Source organism: Pseudophryne corroboree, chromosome 12, assembly GCF_028390025.1.
Source record: "Pseudophryne corroboree isolate aPseCor3 chromosome 12, aPseCor3.hap2, whole genome shotgun sequence".
NCBI lineage: Eukaryota > Metazoa > Chordata > Amphibia > Anura > Myobatrachidae > Pseudophryne > Pseudophryne corroboree.
The window spans coordinates 177,001,702-177,019,504 of record NC_086455.1 but is presented as its reverse complement, the minus strand read 5'-3'; the positions used below and the strand labels follow the sequence as shown (position 1 = coordinate 177,019,504).

The window sequence follows — 17,803 nt, the reverse complement described above, 5'->3', positions numbered from 1 at the left end:
GCGGGCGGTAGGGAGGGGTTAGACGCGGGGTGGTAGGGTGGGGATACAGAGGCGTAGGGAGGAGGGGATACAGACAGACGCGGGCGGTAGGGAGGAGATACAGAGACGCGGGGCGGTAGGGAGGGGATAGAGAGACGCGGGGCGGTAGGGAGGGGATAGAGAGACGTGGGGCGGTAGGGAGGGGATACAGAGATGCAGGGTGTTAGGGAGGGGATACAGAGACGCGGGGCAGCAGGTAGATACAGAGACGCGGGGCGGTAGGGAGGGGATATAGAGACGCGGGGCAGTAGGGAGGGGATAGAAAGACGCGGGGCGGTAGGGAGGGGATAGAAAGACGCGGGGCGGTAGGGAGGGGATAGAAAGACGCGGGGTGGTAGGGAGGGGATAGAAAGACATGGGCGGTAGGGAGGGGATAGAGAGACGCGGGGCGGTAGGGAGGGGATACAGACAGACGCGGGCGGTAGGGAGGAGATACAGAGACGCGGGGCGGTAGGGAGGGGATAGAGAGATGTGGGGCGGTAGGGAGGGGATACAGAGATGCAGGGTGTTAGGGAGGGGATACAGAGACGCGGGGCAGCATGTAGATACAGAGAGGCGGGGCGGCTGGGAGGGGATAGAGACGCGGGGCGGTAGGGAGGGGATATAGAGACGCGGGTCGGCAGGGAGGGTCCCCAGTGAGGAAGCTGATGAAGAGAGGGGGAAAGTAGTGGAGGGGGAGGGCACCAGAAGAGGAGACTTGTGTAAAGTGGGGACCACACATAGAATCAGTGGTTAGGATGGCCGGAGGGACTCACCGTTGGGGCTGTGGGCGGCTGCTGCAGGCTGGTAAACAGTACAGTGTTCAGAGGCACTCTGTGCTACTATTACACACATTCCCCCCCTGCTCGTGCTGCGCGGTGGATGAAAGGGGGCGTGGACTAATGTAAAAGGGGCGTGGCCTCGCGGGAATGTTCTCTCTCTCTCCGGGGGTGTTTCCAGCTTGCCTGTAGATGCTGGCAGCCCCCGGAGACTGGAGTGTGTGTGGCGGCTCTTCTCTGTGACAGGAGGCGAGTGCTGCAGGAGATGACGTCACTGCAGCACTCGCCTCCTGTCACAGCAGGAGAGCGGACAGCTGGATGTGTGCGGAGGAGGCGGCGGGTCTGTGTACGCGGGGCAGGGAGGGCTATGAAAGCCTTCTCCTGCGCCACCCGTCCCTCCTAATGTGTATGCCGGGGGCGGCATCAGCCGTTGTTGTTGGCCCGGTGCCGCAGCCGGGGAGTCAGAGCTGCTGATGGGTGGGGGGAGGGGAGAGAGAGAGATGGACAGGCAGCAGGAGCAGAGACTTGCTGACTCCGCCCACCGCTGTGACTCCACCCAGCATTACGGCCAGGCACAGAGTCACAGATGTAGCCAAATATATAGGAAATTGTAATCTCTGGGCAAGATACAAAATATGAATTGTAAAGTCCCTCACCAGTGGCATTGTGGGGCTCCCACCCAGGCCTTCAACCCTGGTTGTCTCACCAGAATCAGTAATCCACACCAATAAATGGGTGGAAAGCTAGTATGGCAGTTTATCATACGGCAAAGGTTCCGGAAATGGGAGGCCCGGATACAGAAAAGCACCGTTAGGGCAGTCACCAGGAAATGTGTAATTAAACATACACTAACATCAGTTAAATGATTATTCTCTTCTACCAAATTGGCCGACCTTACTTCCACCTACACTTAACGTGGCTGCAATTTACTGTGGACCCTACGCTCAATCCCCCCACGATGGGAGCGATTGCTGGGGTGCTGCCCTATCCAAAGTAACATTTACTCCTGCTGCTCATTTCCAGCACTGGACAATTATTAAATGAATGCATACTCTGCCCTAACAGATAATAGCTGTGCCTGTGGTGGTCATTCACCAATGCCCGTTACTGCAAATGTATAACACCCCAGCACAAAGGTTTAGGTAAATTATAATGGTACTGTCACTTGGTGCATTTACAAAATAATGATGTTACCATGTTGGGTCTGCATTCTACCACATTACAGATCTTGGGGCACATGTAACAACTGAGAGAGAACGTTAGTACGCTTACAGTAGGTTAGTTCTTTTGAGTGAAACTGTTGGTGAGCTAAGGTTAGTCAATCCAAGAGAGAGATTTGGTGAACTTCGGCTACGCCATCTCTGAAAGATCATTGGCAGGCTAAGGTTACTCCGCCTAAGAGAGATCGTCGGCAGGCTAAGGTTACTCCGTCTGATAGAGATCGTCGGCAGGCTAAGGTTACTCCGTCTGATAGAGATCGTCGGCAGGCTAAGGTTACTCCGTCTGATAGAGATAGTCGGCAGGCTAAGGTTACTCCGTCTGATAAAGATAGTCGGCAGGCTAAGGTTACTCCGTCTGAGATTGTTGGCAGGCTAAGGTTGCTCCGCTTGAGAGAGATCATTGGCAGGCTAAGGTTACTCCATCTGAGATCGTTGGCAGGCTAAGGCTACTCCGCCTGAGAGAGATCATTGGCAAACTAAGGCTACTCCGCCTGAGAGAGATCGTCGGCAGGCTAAGGTTACTCCGTCTGATAGAGATCGTTGGCAGGCTAAGGGTACTCCGCCTGAGAGAGATCGTTGGCAGGCTAAGGCTACTCCATCTGAGAGAGATCGTTGGCAGGCTTTGGTTACTCCGCCTGAGAGAGATCGTTGGCAGGCTAAGGTTACTCCACCTGAGAGAGATCGTTGGCAGGCTAAGGTTACTCCGCCTGAGAGAGATCGTTGGCAGGCTTTGGTTACTCCACCTGAGAGAGATCGTTGGCAGGCTAAGGTTTCCCACCTGAGAGAGATCGTTGGCAGGCTAAGGATACTCTGCCTGAGAGAGATCGTTGGCAGGCTAAGGTTACTCCGCCTGAGAGAGATCGTTGGCAGGCTAAGGTTACTCTGCCTGAGAGAGATCATTGGCAGGCTAAGGTTACTCCGCCTGAGAGAGATCGTTGGCAGGCTAAGGTTACTCTGCCTGAGAGAGATCGTTGGCAGGCTAAGGTTACTCTGCCTGAGAGAGATCGTTGGCAGGCTAAGGATACTCCGCCTGAGAGAGATCGTTGGCAGGCTAAGGTTACTCCGCCTGAGAGAGATCGTTGGCAGGCTAAGGTTACTCCACCTGAGAGAGATCATTGGCAGGCTAAGGTTACTCTGCCTGAGAGAGATCGTTGGCAGGCTTTGGTTATTCCACCTGAGAGAGATTGTTGGCAGGCTAAGGTTCCCCACCTGAGAGAGATCGTTGGCAGACTAAGGTTACTCTGCCTGAGAGAGATCGTTGGCAGGCTAAGGTTACTCTGCCTGAGAGGGATCGTTGGCAAGCTAAGGCTACTCCGCCTGAGAGAGATCGTTGGCAGGCTAAGGCTACTCCGCCCGAGAGAGATCGTTGGCAGGCTAAGGCTACTCCGCCCGAGAGAGATCGTTGGCAGGCTAAGGTTACTCCGCCTGAGAGAGATCGTTGGCAGGCTAAGGTTACTCTGCCTGAGAGAGCAGGCTAAGGTTACTCCGCCTGAGAGAGATCGTTGGCAGGCTAAGGTTACTCCGCCTGAGAGAGATCGTTGGCAGGCTAAGGTTACTCCGCCTGAGAGAGATCATAGGCAGGCTAAGGTTACTCCGCCTGAGAGAGATCGTAGGCAGGCTAAGGTTACTCCGCCTGAGAGAGATCGTTGGCAGGCTAAGGTTACTCTGCCTGAGAGAGCAGGCTAAGGTTACTCCGCCTGAGAGAGATCGTTGGCAGGCTAAGGTTACTCCGCCTGAGAGAGATCGTTGGCAGGCTAAGGTTACTCCGCCTGAGAGAGATCATAGGCAGGCTAAGGTTACTCCGCCTGAGAGAGATCGTAGGCAGGCTAAGGTTACTCCGCCTGAGAGAGATCGTTGGCAGGCTAAGGTTACTCCATCTCCGAGAGATCGTTGGCAGGCTAAGGTTACTCTGCCTGAGAGAGATCGTTGGCAGGCTAAGGATACTCCTCCGAAAGATCGCTCGAAGGCTACGGTTACTCCGTCTGAGATCATTGGCAGGCTATGGTTACTCCATCTCCGAAAGATCGTTCGCAGGCTAAGGTTACTCCGTCTGAGATAGATTGTTGGGAGGCTAAGGTTACTCCATCTCTGAAAGATTGTTGGCAGGCTAAGGTTACTCCGCCTGAGAGAGATCGTTGGCAGGCTTTGGTTACTCCACCTGAGAGAGATCAATGGCAGGCTAAGGTTACTCCACCTGAGATCGTTGGCAGGCTTTGGTTATTCCACCTGAGAGAGATTGTTGGCAGGCTAAGGTTACTCCACCTGAGAGAGATCGTTGGCAGGCTAAGGTTACTCCGCCTGAGAGATATCGTTGGCAGGCTAAGGTTACTCCGCCTGAGAGAGATCGTTGGCAGGCTAAGGTTACTCCGCCTGAGAGAGATCGTTGGCAGGCTAAGGTTACTCCGCCTGAGAGAGATCGTTGGCAGGCTAAGACTACTCTGCCTGAGAGAGATCGTTGGCAGGCTAAGGCTACTCCGCCTGAGAGAGATCGTTGGCAGGCTTTGGTTACTCCACCTGAGAGAGATCATTGGCAGGCTAAGGTTACTCCATCTCTGAAAGATCGTTGGCAGGCTAAGGTTACTCCACCTGAGAGATCGTTGGCAGGCTTTGGTTACTCCACCTGAGAGAGATCGTTGGCAGGCTAAGGTTACTCCGCCTGAGAGAGATCGTTGGCAGGCTAAGGTTACTCCGCCTGAGAGAGATCGTTGGCAGGCTAAGGTTACTCCGCCTGAGAGAGATCGTTGGCAGGCTAAGGTTACTCCACCTGAGAGAGATCGTTGGCAGGCTAAGGTTACTCCGCCTGAGAGAGATCGTTGGCAGGCTAAGGTTACTCCGCCTGAGAGAGATCGTTGGCAGGCTAAGGTTACTCCGCCTGAGAGAGATCGTTGGCAGGCTAAGACTACTCTGCCTGAGAGAGATCGTTGGCAGGCTAAGGCTACTCCGCCTGAGAGAGATCGTTGGCAGGCTTTGGTTACTCCACCTGAGAGAGATCATTGGCAGGCTAAGGTTACTCCATCTCTGAAAGATCGTTGGCAGGCTAAGGTTACTCCACCTGAGAGAGATCGTTGGCAGGCTTTGGTTACTCCACCTGAGAGAGATCGTTGGCAGGCTAAGGTTACTCCGCCTGAGAGAGATCGTTGGCAGGCTTTGGTTACTCCACCTGAGAGAGATCGTTGGCAGGCTAAGGTTTCCCACCTGAGAGAGATCGTTGGCAGGCTAAGGATACTCTGCCTGAGAGAGATCGTTGGCAGGCTAAGGTTACTCCGCCTGAGAGAGATCGTTGGCAGGCTAAGGTTACTCTGCCTGAGAGAGATCGTTGGCAGGCTAAGGTTACTCCGCCTGAGAGAGATCGTTGGCAGGCTAAGGTTACTCTGCCTGAGAGAGATCGTTGGCAGGCTAAGGTTACTCTGCCTGAGAGAGATCGTTGGCAGGCTAAGGATACTCCGCCTGAGAGAGATCTTTGGCAGGCTAAGGTTACTCCGCCTGAGAGAGATCGTTGGCAGGCTAAGGTTACTCCACCTGAGAGAGATCATTGGCAGGCTAAGGTTACTCTGCCTGAGAGAGATCGTTGGCAGGCTTTGGTTATTCCACCTGAGAGAGATTGTTGGCAGGCTAAGGTTCCCCACCTGAGAGAGATCGTTGGCAGACTAAGGTTACTCTGCCTGAGAGAGATCATTGGCAGGCTAAGGTTACTCTGCCTGAGAGGGATCGTTGGCAAGCTAAGGCTACTCCGCCTGAGAGAGATCGTTGGCAGGCTAAGGCTACTCCGCCCGAGAGAGATCGTTGGCAGGCTAAGGCTACTCCGCCCGAGAGAGATCGTTGGCAGGCTAAGGTTACTCCGCCTGAGAGAGATCGTTGGCAGGCTAAGGTTACTCTGCCTGAGAGAGCAGGCTAAGGTTACTCCGCCTGAGAGAGATCGTTGGCAGGCTAAGGTTACTCCGCCTGAGAGAGATCGTTGGCAGGCTAAGGTTACTCCGCCTGAGAGAGATCATAGGCAGGCTAAGGTTACTCCGCCTGAGAGAGATCGTAGGCAGGCTAAGGTTACTCCGCCTGAGAGAGATCGTTGGCAGGCTAAGGTTACTCTGCCTGAGAGAGCAGGCTAAGGTTACTCCGCCTGAGAGAGATCGTTGGCAGGCTAAGGTTACTCCGCCTGAGAGAGATCGTTGGCAGGCTAAGGTTACTCCGCCTGAGAGAGATCATAGGCAGGCTAAGGTTACTCCGCCTGAGAGAGATCGTAGGCAGGCTAAGGTTACTCCGCCTGAGAGAGATCGTTGGCAGGCTAAGGTTACTCCATCTCCGAGAGATCGTTGGCAGGCTAAGGTTACTCTGCCTGAGAGAGATCGTTGGCAGGCTAAGGATACTCCTCCGAAAGATCGCTCGAAGGCTACGGTTACTCCGTCTGAGATCATTGGCAGGCTATGGTTACTCCATCTCCGAAAGATCGTTCGCAGGCTAAGGTTACTCCGTCTGAGATAGATTGTTGGGAGGCTAAGGTTACTCCATCTCTGAAAGATTGTTGGCAGGCTAAGGTTACTCCGCCTGAGAGAGATCGTTGACAGGCTAAGGATACTCTGCTTGAGATCGTTGGCAGGCCAAGGTTACTCCGCCTGAGAGAGATCGTTGGCAGGCTAAGGTTACTCCATCTGAGAGAGATCATTGGCAGGCTATGGTTACTCTGCTTTAGAGAGATCATTGGCAGGCTAAGGTTACTCCGTCTGAGAGAGATCGTTGGGAGGCTAAGGATACTACGCCTGAGAGAGATCGTTGGCAGGCTAAGGTTACTCCGCCTGAGAGAGATCGTTGGCAGGCTATGGTTACTCTGCTTTAGAGAGATCATTGGCAGGCTAAGGTTACTCCGTCTGAGAGAGATCGTTGGGAGGCTAAGGTTACTCCATCTCCGAGAGATCATTGGCAGGCTAAGGTTACTCCGTCTGAGAGAGATCGTTGGCAGGCTAAGGTTACTCCATCTGAGAGAGATCATTGGCAGGCTAAGGTTACTCCATCTGAGATCGTTGGGAGGCGAAGGTTGCTCCGTCAGAGAGATCGTTGGCAGGCCAAGGTTACTCTGTCTGAGAGATCGTTGGCAGGCTAAAGTTACTCCATCTGAGAGAGATCGTTGGCAGGCCAAGCTTACTCTGCCTGAGAGATCGTTGACAGGCTAAGGTAGAGAGATCGTTGGCAGGCTAAGGTTACTCCGTCTGAGAGAGATCATTGGCACGCTAAGGCTACTCCGCCTGAAAGAGATCATTGGCAGGCTAAGGCTACTCCGCCTGAGAGAGATCGTTAGCAGGCTAAGGTTACTCCATCTGATAGAGATCGTTGGCAGGCTAAGGTTACTCCATCTCCGAAAGATCGTTGGCAGGCCAAGTTTACTCCGTCTGAGAGAGATCATTGGCAGGCTAAGGTTACTCCGTCTGAGAGAGTTCGTTGGCAAGCTAAGGTTACTCTATCTGATAGAGATCGTTAGCAGTCTAAGGTTACTCTGCCTGAGAGAGATCATTGACAGGCTAAGGATACTCTGCCTGAGTTCGTTGGCAGGCCAAGGTTACTCCGCCTGAGAGAACTCCAGTGAGCTTATGTTACTCCATAAATTCTCATACTTTTTTGAAACACTGCCCTAGAATATCAGTTTTTTTCACAGTACCACTAACCCTATTTAAAGCAACACAAATGCGATTTAGTTTAAAGTTAAGTAACAATAAAAACTTTCAATTTGTAAATAAAGTTATCAAAGTTATTTTTTGGGGGGGTCTCCCTTTTGCACATTATATAAGGCACACGCATAAACATGTAAATGAAATAATCTGGCAAACCTGAAGCACCTCCAATTCCTGGTGACCTTTCCAGCAACGGAAGGATCCTGCAAACATGTATTTCCTTTGGGTGTAATTAGAGATAACTGTAGTGCTCTGGATGACACATAGGCTTGAATTACATCCTTACCTGACCCAATACACGCAGCCTACCTACACCCCTCCTTACAATTATATCCCCGGAGGTCTCATTGTAAGACAATATTTAATAGGAGACAGGTGAAACCTGTATGCAATGAATCCAGTATGATGATCTCCAAGCATTCCTTATAATGAGGCGTGTACTGGGTTACAGGAAGCGTCTTTCCAGGCAGCGTATCCAGTATGATGATCTCCAAGCATTCCTTATAATGAGGCGTGTACTGGGTTACAGGCAGCGTCTTTCCAGGCAGCGTATCCAGTATGACGATCTCCCGGCATTCCTTATAATGAGGCGTGTACTGGGTTACAGGCAGTGTATCCAGTATGAGGATCTCCCGGCATTCCTTATAATGAGGCGTGTACTGGGTTACAGGCAGTGTATCCAGTATGAGGATCTCCCGGCATTCCTTATAATGAGGCGTGTACTGGGTTACAGGCAGTGTATCCAGTATGAGGATCTCCCGGCATTCCTTATAATGAGGCGTGTACTGGGTTACAGGCAGTGTATCCAGTATGAGGATCTCCCGGCATTCCTTATAATGAGGAGTGTACTGGGTTACAGGCAGTGTATCCAGTATGAGGATCTCCCGGCATTCCTTATAATGAGGCGTGTACTGGGTTACAGGCAGCGTATCCAGTATGAGGATCTCCCGGCATTCCTTATAATGAGGCGTGTACTGGGTTACAGGCAGTGTATCCAGTATGAGGATCACCCGGCATTCCTTATAATGAGGCGTGTACTGGGTTACAGGCAGTGTATCCAGTATGACGATCTCCCGGCATTCCTTATAATGAGGCGTGTACTGGGTTACAGGCAGTGTATCCAGTATGAGGATCTCCCGGCATTCCTTATAATGAGGCGTGTACTGGGTTACAGGCAGCGTATCCGGTATGAGGATCTCCCGGCATTCCTTATAATGAGGAGTGTACTGGGTTACAGGCAGTGTATCCGGTATGAGGATCTCCCGGCATTCCTTATAATGAGGCGTGTACTGGGTTACAGGCAGTGTATCCGGTATGAGGATCTCCCGGCATTCCTTATAATGAGGAGTGTACTGGGTTACAGGCAGTGTATCCAGTATGAGGATCTCCCGGCATTCCTTATAATGAGGCGTGTACTGGGTTACAGGCTGTGTATCCGGTATGAGGATCTCCCGGCATTCCTTATAATGAGGCGTGTACTGGGTTACAGGCAGCGTATCCGGTATGAGGATCTCCCGGCATTCCTTATAATGAGGCGTGTACTGGGTTACAGGCAGCGTATCCGGTATGAGGATCTCCCGGCATTCCTTATAATGAGGAGTGTACTGGGTTACAGGCAGCGTATCCAGTATGAGGATCTCCCGGCATTCCTTATAATGAGGCGTGTACTGGGTTACAGGCAGTGTATCCAGTATGAGGATCTCCCGGCATTCCTTATAATGAGGAGTGTACTGGGTTACAGGCAGTGTATCCAGTATGAGGATCTCCCGGCATTCCTTATAATGAGGCGTGTACTGGGTTACAGGCAGTGTATCCAGTATGAGGATCTCCCGGCATTCCTTATAATGAGGCGTGTACTGGGTTACAGGCAGCGTATCCAGTATGAGGATCTCCCGGCATTCCTTATAATGAGGCGTGTACTGGGTTACAGGCAGTGTATCCAGTATGAGGATCTCCCGGCATTCCTTATAATGAGGAGTGTACTGGGTTACAGGCAGTGTATCCAGTATGAGGATCTCCCGGCATTCCTTATAATGAGGCGTGTACTGGGTTACAGGCAGTGTATCCAGTATGAGGATCTCCCGGCATTCCTTATAATGAGGCGTGTACTGGGTTACAGGCAGTGTATCCAGTATGACGATCTCCCAGCATTCCTTATAATGAGGCGTGTACTGGGTTACAGGCAGTGTATCCAGTATGATGATCTTCCGGCATTCCTTATAATGAGGCGTGTACTGGGTTACAGGCAGTGTATCCAGTATGAGGATCACCCGGCATTCCTTATAATGAGGAGTGTACTGGGTTACAGGCAGTGTATCCAGTATGACAATCTCCCGGCATTCCTTATAATGAGGCGTGTACTGGGTTACAGGCAGTGTATCCAGTATGAGGATCACCCGGCATTCCTTATAATGAGGAGTGTACTGGGTTACAGGCAGCGTATCCAGTATGAGGATCTCCCGGCATTCCTTATAATGAGGCGTGTACTGGGTTACAGGCAGTGTATCCAGTATGAGGATCTCCCGGCATTCCTTATAATGAGGCGTGTACTGGGTTACAGGCAGCGTATCCAGTATGACGATCTCCCGGCATTCCTTATAATGAGGCGTGTACTGGGTTACAGGCAGCGTATCCAGTATGAGGATCTCCCGGCATTCCTTATAATGAGGCGTGTACTGGGTTACAGGCAGCGTATCCAGTATGAGGACCTCCCGGCATTCCTTATAATGAGGCGTGTACTGGGTTACAGGCAGTGTATCCAGTATGAGGATCTCCCGGCATTCCTTATAAATGAGGCGTGTACTGGGTTACAGGCAGTGTATCCAGTATGAGGATCTCCCGGCATTCCTTATAATGAGGCGTGTACTGGGTTACAGGCAGCATCTTTCCAGGCAGTGTATCCAGTATGAGGACCTCCCGGCATTCCTTATAATGAGGAGTGTACTGGGTTACAGGCAGCGTCTTTCCAGGCAGCGTATCCAGTGTGATGATGCTATATCCACTGAGCTGAGACCATCTTCCTCCTCTTTGTATGCCGAAGCAGAGTTTATTGAGCTTTCATCCTTCGATGAATCCTTATCTGAAACATGTGTAGCCTGTGAGGATGAAGATTTACTTACCACTGGCTTATCAGCCTGTTTCTTTAGAGGCTGCTGCTGGAAGTGATAAACCGCAGGTGGGAAGCTGCATGTATGGGTTAATTGTGTAACCCATCCCTGGTACAGGAGTTGGAATTATCCGTCCAACTATACTGGATAATGTCTGTGCAAACATAGCCCAAGGTGGATAAATCTGCACCTGAATCTGCCTTGTATTTTTCAAGAGACCCTGGTGAAAGCTAAAATAATTTGCACACCAACCATCCTGAACCAGATCCTGAGAGGATAACACAGCTTTGCAAGACAAACATGATGAGTGTTGGTGCTGCTGTGAGTGTATCTTCCTCACCTTTGCCGCTCTTAGGCATGATAAATAATCAACACTTCCACAGTACTACACAATTTGTTGACTGTAATCACTGTAAGCTTTTTAAAGAGACATACAAGCCAACCCTACCCATGCACCAGCATTGAGGATCGGAATAGAACAAAACCTGACAGTATAGTAAAGTCAGCAATCACACTAGCAGTCAGTCACATATTATACATTAGTATAATAAGTAATATGAGCACATCATCAACTACATTTCAAGTATGTAGGAGAACATATTACTGAATCATGTTTAAACAGATCTACCGTATTCAGATGCATAGCGAAAGAAACCACAGTAAATGTATACAGACTCATATGCAATAGGCACTTATCTAACTATTCGTACTCAAAAGGTAGATAGAGACTTAGTGCTGTATAACCCATACTCAGAGTGGGATACAGGGAGACTCACCTCGCTTCCAGGAACGATCAATAAGTTTGCGAATGCTGAGTGAATCCAGATGCTACTAGTGTACACCGCCGCTCCATGAACCTATAGTGAACACAGACGCACCAGTCACACAGCCGCCTATGCAGCGACTGGGTCCCCTTCATATACAGCATCTAAGACGAAAGCGGGAAAACAGTTCATAGCGGGAGACTCGGTGGAAATTGGTCATGAACCGGGGAAGAAGGGCGACCAGGAGAGCGTCTGACTCCCCACCGCTGACATCAACCCTAGGGATCGCAGCCTCATACTATTCCTGGAGCCTCTGATCCCTAAGGCCTAGCGCTGGTACACCCGGGGTGGCAGCCGTGTCAGCGACTGGTAGTCTCCTCCCAAAACAGTGCGGCTGTGTCCGTATTCCCCTTCTAAGCGGAACCAATGCCTTACCTTCTCCCTGTGCTCCGGCCACAGCCTGGTAACGTCTGCTGGACATGCTAGTGTTTCCGACACAGACGCCCGCCAAAACAGCACTGTATTCGTGGGTAAGCATTGTTGCGACCCGGTAAAGAGTTGTTGGAGCGACTCTTTCTAAGGTACGTATAAGATGCTTTTTAGAAAGATCACTCAAGAAAAAATAGTAAGACTATAAAAATAAAATAAGAAAGCTTATGGCTGCTAAAAACCAGCAGCCCTCTGACCATGGTCCGGCTCCGGCCGCACCAAACAAAAAACTGATTTGCCTGAGCCAGGAGGCAGGGATATATGGACGGCCCCGTTGCATGCTGGGAGGCTGAAAAGCTTTGACCGATTGGTGTAAATCCGCTGTCGCTTCATCATATCCCAATGTTATCCTGTGGATAAGCTGTGGACCCTGCTGGAGAAACACGGATTTTTCTGAGCAGGACGAGTTACTGACACGTTGTTTCTGACGGCAGTGTGTACACACTGGGGTAAATTTACTAAGATTCGTATTTTCCCGTTTGAGGTCAAAGTTCAATCACGAATGACATCGAAAGTGTAAATATGCAACTTTTTGAATTGATTACGACTAATTTACTAAGCTGCCGTATTCTGCATTTTCAGGTTTTCCGATGTCGATGTCATTCGTTTTTTTTGGCAGTGTTTTACGTGAGTGACTTGTAAAACACTGCCGACTTTAATACAATGAATCTCGGCCGGATCTGAGAGATCCGTGCTGGGCTTCATTGTGCACCTTGTTAAAAAAAAATAAAAAATGTTTAAATGTAAAAAATAAATTGCGTGGGGTCCCCCCTCCTAAGGCAAACCAGCCTCGGGCTCTTTGAGCCGATCCTGGTTGCAGAAATATGGGGAAAAAATGAACAGGGGTTCCCCCATATTTAAACAACCAGCATCGGGCTCTGCGCCTGGTCCTGGTTCCAAAAATACGGGGGACAAAAAGAGTAGGGGTCCCCCGTATTTTTGAAACCAGCACCGGGCTCCACTAGCTGGACAGATAATGCCACAGCCGGGGGTCACTTTTATACAGTGCCTTGCGGCCGTGGCATCAAATATCCAACTAGTCACCCCTGGCCGTGGTACCCTGGGGGAGTGGGGACCCCTTCAATCAAGGGGTCCCCCCCCCAGCCACCCAAGGGCCAGGGGTGAAGCCCGAGGCTGTCCCCCCCATCCAATGGGCTGCGGATGGGGGGCTGATAGCCTTTGTTCAAAGTGAATGATATTGTTTTTAGTAGCAGTACTACAAGGCCCAGCAAGCCTCCCCCGCAAGCTGGTACTTGGAGAACCACAAGTACCAGCATGCGGCGGAAAAATGGGCCCGCTGGTACCTGTAGTACTACTACTAAAAAAATACCCCAATAAAGACAACACACACACACCTTGAAAGTATAACTTTAATACATCCATCCACACCTTCATATACACATACTTACCTTATGTTCCCACGCAGGTCGTCCTCTTCTCCAGTAGAATCCATGGTGTACCTGTAGAAAAAATTATACTCACATAATCCAGTGTCTTAGGCTCCTCGGTAAATCCTTTTGTAATCCACGTACTTGTAAAAATAAAAAAACGGATACCCGACCTCGCACTGAAAGGGGACCCATGTTTTCACATGGGTCCCCTTTCCCCGAATGCCAGGAACCCCCTCTGACTTAAGTCCAAGAAGGTTCCATCAGCCAATCAGGGAGCGCCACGTTTGGCACCCTCCTGATCGGCTGTGTGCTCCTGTACTGACTGACAGGCGGCACACGGCAGTGTTACAATGTAGCGCCTATGCGCTCCATTGTAACCAATGTTGGGAACTTTGTAGTCAGCGGTTGACCGAAAGTGACCTCACCGCTGACCACAAAGTTCCCACCATTGGTTACAATGGAGTGCATAGGCGCTACATTGTAACACTGCCGTGTGCCGCGCCTGTCAGACAGTACAGGAGCACACAGCCAATCAGGAGGGTGCCTCAACGTGGCGCTCCCTGATTGGCTGAAGAAACCCACTTAGACATCAGTCAGAGGGGGTTTCTTGCATTCGGGGAAAGGGGTCCCATGTGAAAACATGGGTCCCCTTTCAGTTCGTGGTCGGGTGTCCCGTTTTTTTATTTTTACAAGTACTTGGATTACAAATGGAGTATCCGAGGAGCCCTCTACACTGGATTTGGTGAGTAGGATTTTTTCAACAGGTACACCATGGATTCTACTGGAGAAGAGGACCGACCCTCGTGTGAACATAAGGTAAGTATGTGTATATGGTGGTGTGTATGTATGCATTAAAGTTATACTTTCAAGGTGTGTGTGTAATGTCTTTATTGGGGTATTTTTTTAGTAGTAGTACTACAGGTACCAGCGGGCCCGGTTTTCCGCCGCATGCTGGTACTTGTGGTTCTCCAAGTACCAGCTTGCGGGGGAGGCTTGCTGGGACTTGTAGTACTGCTACTAAAAACAATATTCATTACTTTCAACAAAGGCTATCAGCCCCCCATCCGCAGCCCATTGGATGGGGGGGACAGCCTCGGGCTTCACCCCTGGCCCTTGGGTGGCTGGGGGGGGACCCCTTGATTGAAGGGGTCCCCACTCCCCCAGGGTACCCCGGCCAGGGGTGACTAGTTGGATATTTGATGCCACGGCCGCAAGGCACTGTATAAAAGTGACCCCCGGCTGTGGCATTATCTGTCCAGCTAGTGGAGCCCGGTGCTGGTTTCAAAAATACGGGGGACCCCTACGCTTTTTGTCCCCCGTATTTTTGGAACCAGGACCAGGCGCAGAGCCCGGTGCTGGTTGCTTAAATATGGGGGAACCCATGTAAATTTTTTACCCATATTTTTGCAACCAGGGTCGGCTCAAAGAGCCCGAGGCTGGTTTGGTTTAGGAGGGGGGACCCCACGCATTTTTTTTTGTTGAAAAAATATAACATTTCCCACCCATTCCCACTGAAAAACATGCACGGATCTCATGGATCCGTGCATGCCTATACAAACACGGGATAAAAAAGCAGGTCTGTTTTTTTTTAGCACTTTTTCACGATTTGTATTTTATCACGGCAGTGTTTGGCTATTGTCGGCAGTGTTTGTGTTTTGCACTTTTTAGTAAATGACCGATTTCTAGCAAATTGCAGGCGTATTTGACCGATGGTGTATTGATTCGTGATTTTTTCCTAGGACTTCCAAAATATTACGAATGCCCTCATCACTGCCGAGATTTTTGCTTAGTAAATTACCGAGATGACACTTTGAAGAAAAAACGGCATCTCGGTCAAAATCGGGACCTTAGTAAATATACCCCACTGTGTTTCATGCACACAATTCTTTTACATATGGAATATGTGTATGATGTGCAGGATAGATGCATAGAGCAGTATTCAATTCTTTTCACCCCCTTTCACATCCGTCCTGTTTCTGCCCATTGGGGGCGTGGTATAGTCATTTCAGCTTGCTACCGTAGGGAGGCATCCAACCGTATACACAGCTAAACCCGATTACTATGGGCATGATGACAGGGATCATTTTAGAAAGGAGAATGGGCGTGATATATCATCTGAATATCGCTCATAGCGTGTAGCCTTAGGTCCCATCCCCGGGATATTCCATTATAGTATATATAATATTCCACACTACGGAAACATCCCGTATCCAGCAAGCCAGTTTCTGTCCAGAAGGTTAGATACAATTTATGTTGATAAAGATGAACACATAGAAATAACGTTGGGAAAGACGTGTCTCAATAAATACACCCCCCCTGAGCAGGGGTTAAGGTGAGCTGGAACTGCGTTCCATCAGTTCCATTGGCCTACCTATCCCAGAATGTCTGGCTGGAGTCGCAGGGAGATGCCGTGCGCCGCTGAGAATGTTACCAGCCGGAGGCAGAAGTTTACGCCTGAGCTCTGGCGGTGTGCAGAATGGGAGAGACGTCTCTCCCATAGTTCCGAGGAGCGGGCAGCCAGAAGGATGGTGGCGGTCGGCACCTGGAGTGGGGCTTAAGGTCAGTATTGTGTGTTTTTTATTTGTGTGTAAGTGGCGCTACTACAGGGGGAATTACTACTGGGGCAATACTACATGGAGGCATAACTATGGGGGCATTAGTACTGGAGGCATAACTACTGGGGGCAATACTACATGAAAGCATAACTACGGGGGCATTTGCCACTGGGAGCAATACTACTGGGGACACTACTACAGGTGGCAATATTACACAGGGGCATTGCTACTGGGGGCAATACTACACGGGGCATTACCACTGGGGACACTACATAAGGGGCATAACTCCTGGGGACATAAAGGGCACCACAACTATGCGCTTTACATAAGCGGCACTACCACTACAGTGGGCATTGCATAAGGGGCACTACTACTGTGGGCATTATGTGTATAAGGGGCACTACTACTGTGGGCATTATGTGTATAAGGGGCACTACTACTGTGGGCATTATGTGTATAAGGGGCACTACTACTGTGGGCATTATGTGTATAAGGGGCACTATTACTGTGGGCATTATGTGTACTTGGGGTGCTACTACTGTGGGCATTATGTATAGGGGGCACTAATGTGTGTCATAACATGAATAAGGGACACTACTATGTAGTGTAATGTGAATAAGACTGCGCTACTGTGCAGCATAATTTGAACTGTGGATACTATTGTGTGACCATGCCCCTTTTTTGCGATGTGCGCAATCCCTTTACTACCTTGGTGCGAGTGTGTGTGTGTGAGTTCCACCACCTTTCTAAGACCACTTTAAGCACATCTTCTGAGGAAATCCTGGTGATGGGAAGAAAGGTGCTAGGGCCCCTGCTTGATGGGGGGGATATGCACAGGACTCGGGTCTATGTCCGGCGTCTTCAGCGCAACCAGGAGCGAGGCAGCTGCTGTGATATTAACCCCTAATAAGCTGGACTGAATGATTAAGAATAATGAATTCTTGCACTCCGGTTTATAAGTACACATCTCACCCATCATTACTCCAACGTTTTCCATGTTATCTACATAAACTGTATCCAGCCTCCAGGCAAGAAACTACTGATCAGTATTACCCCGTCACATCGCCAAAATAACCCGGGTTATTACCAGGTTGTTTCCGGGTCGAGGTGCAGTGTGAAAGCGCCAAAGTGAATATCCCGGGTCGAGCAACCCAGCATTTCAACTCGGGTTAAAAGAAGGGTCGGAGCCGGGTCGCTGCTCAGGAAAAGGTGCTGATTGGCTGTGTGTCTGCAGTCCCAGCCCCTCCTTTTATTTATCAGTGTGAGCCAGAAAAGTCCATTAGAAATCACATCACAGTGTTTAACATGGGTGACCCAGGTTCAGTGTGAAAGGCACCAACCCGGGAATAACCTGGGATAAAACTGCAATGTGAAAGGGAGGCTGCTCGGACCCGGGTCAGACCCAGGTTCAAAAGCCGTTACTGACCTGGGTATGCGATGTGAATGAAGTATTATACCCCTTTCACACCGCCAATGTCGGATCCCACCCAGGAATTGGAAACGGGTCCCTCCCGGGTGGGACCCGGCATTGGCAGCTGCTGCAGGCTTCCCTGACCCGGCAATATTCTGGGCGGGTTGCCATAGCAGCGGGGGGCGGAGCTGGGAGATGAGATCATCTCCGCGACACCTCTCCCGGCTGTAGTAAACGGGTCCCGGGACGCATCGACCCGGGAGCCCGTTTACGCAGACACTGACCCGGTATTCAACCCGGATAATATGCCGGGTCGATACCGGGTTATTTGTGCGGTGTGAAAGGGGTATTGGTAAGCTGGTTCCGCTTTCACATCACAAACCCAGGTTCAAACAGCCTCAGGCCATTTCAC

General features: G+C 50.5%; 1 protein-coding gene across 1 annotated transcript in view; it reads right to left on the bottom strand.

Moving 5' to 3' along the window:
* Positions 1-17,803, bottom strand: part of WDR25 (WD repeat domain 25) — a 249,990-nt gene that overhangs the window by 51,921 nt on the left and 180,266 nt on the right. The window lies entirely within an intron of this gene.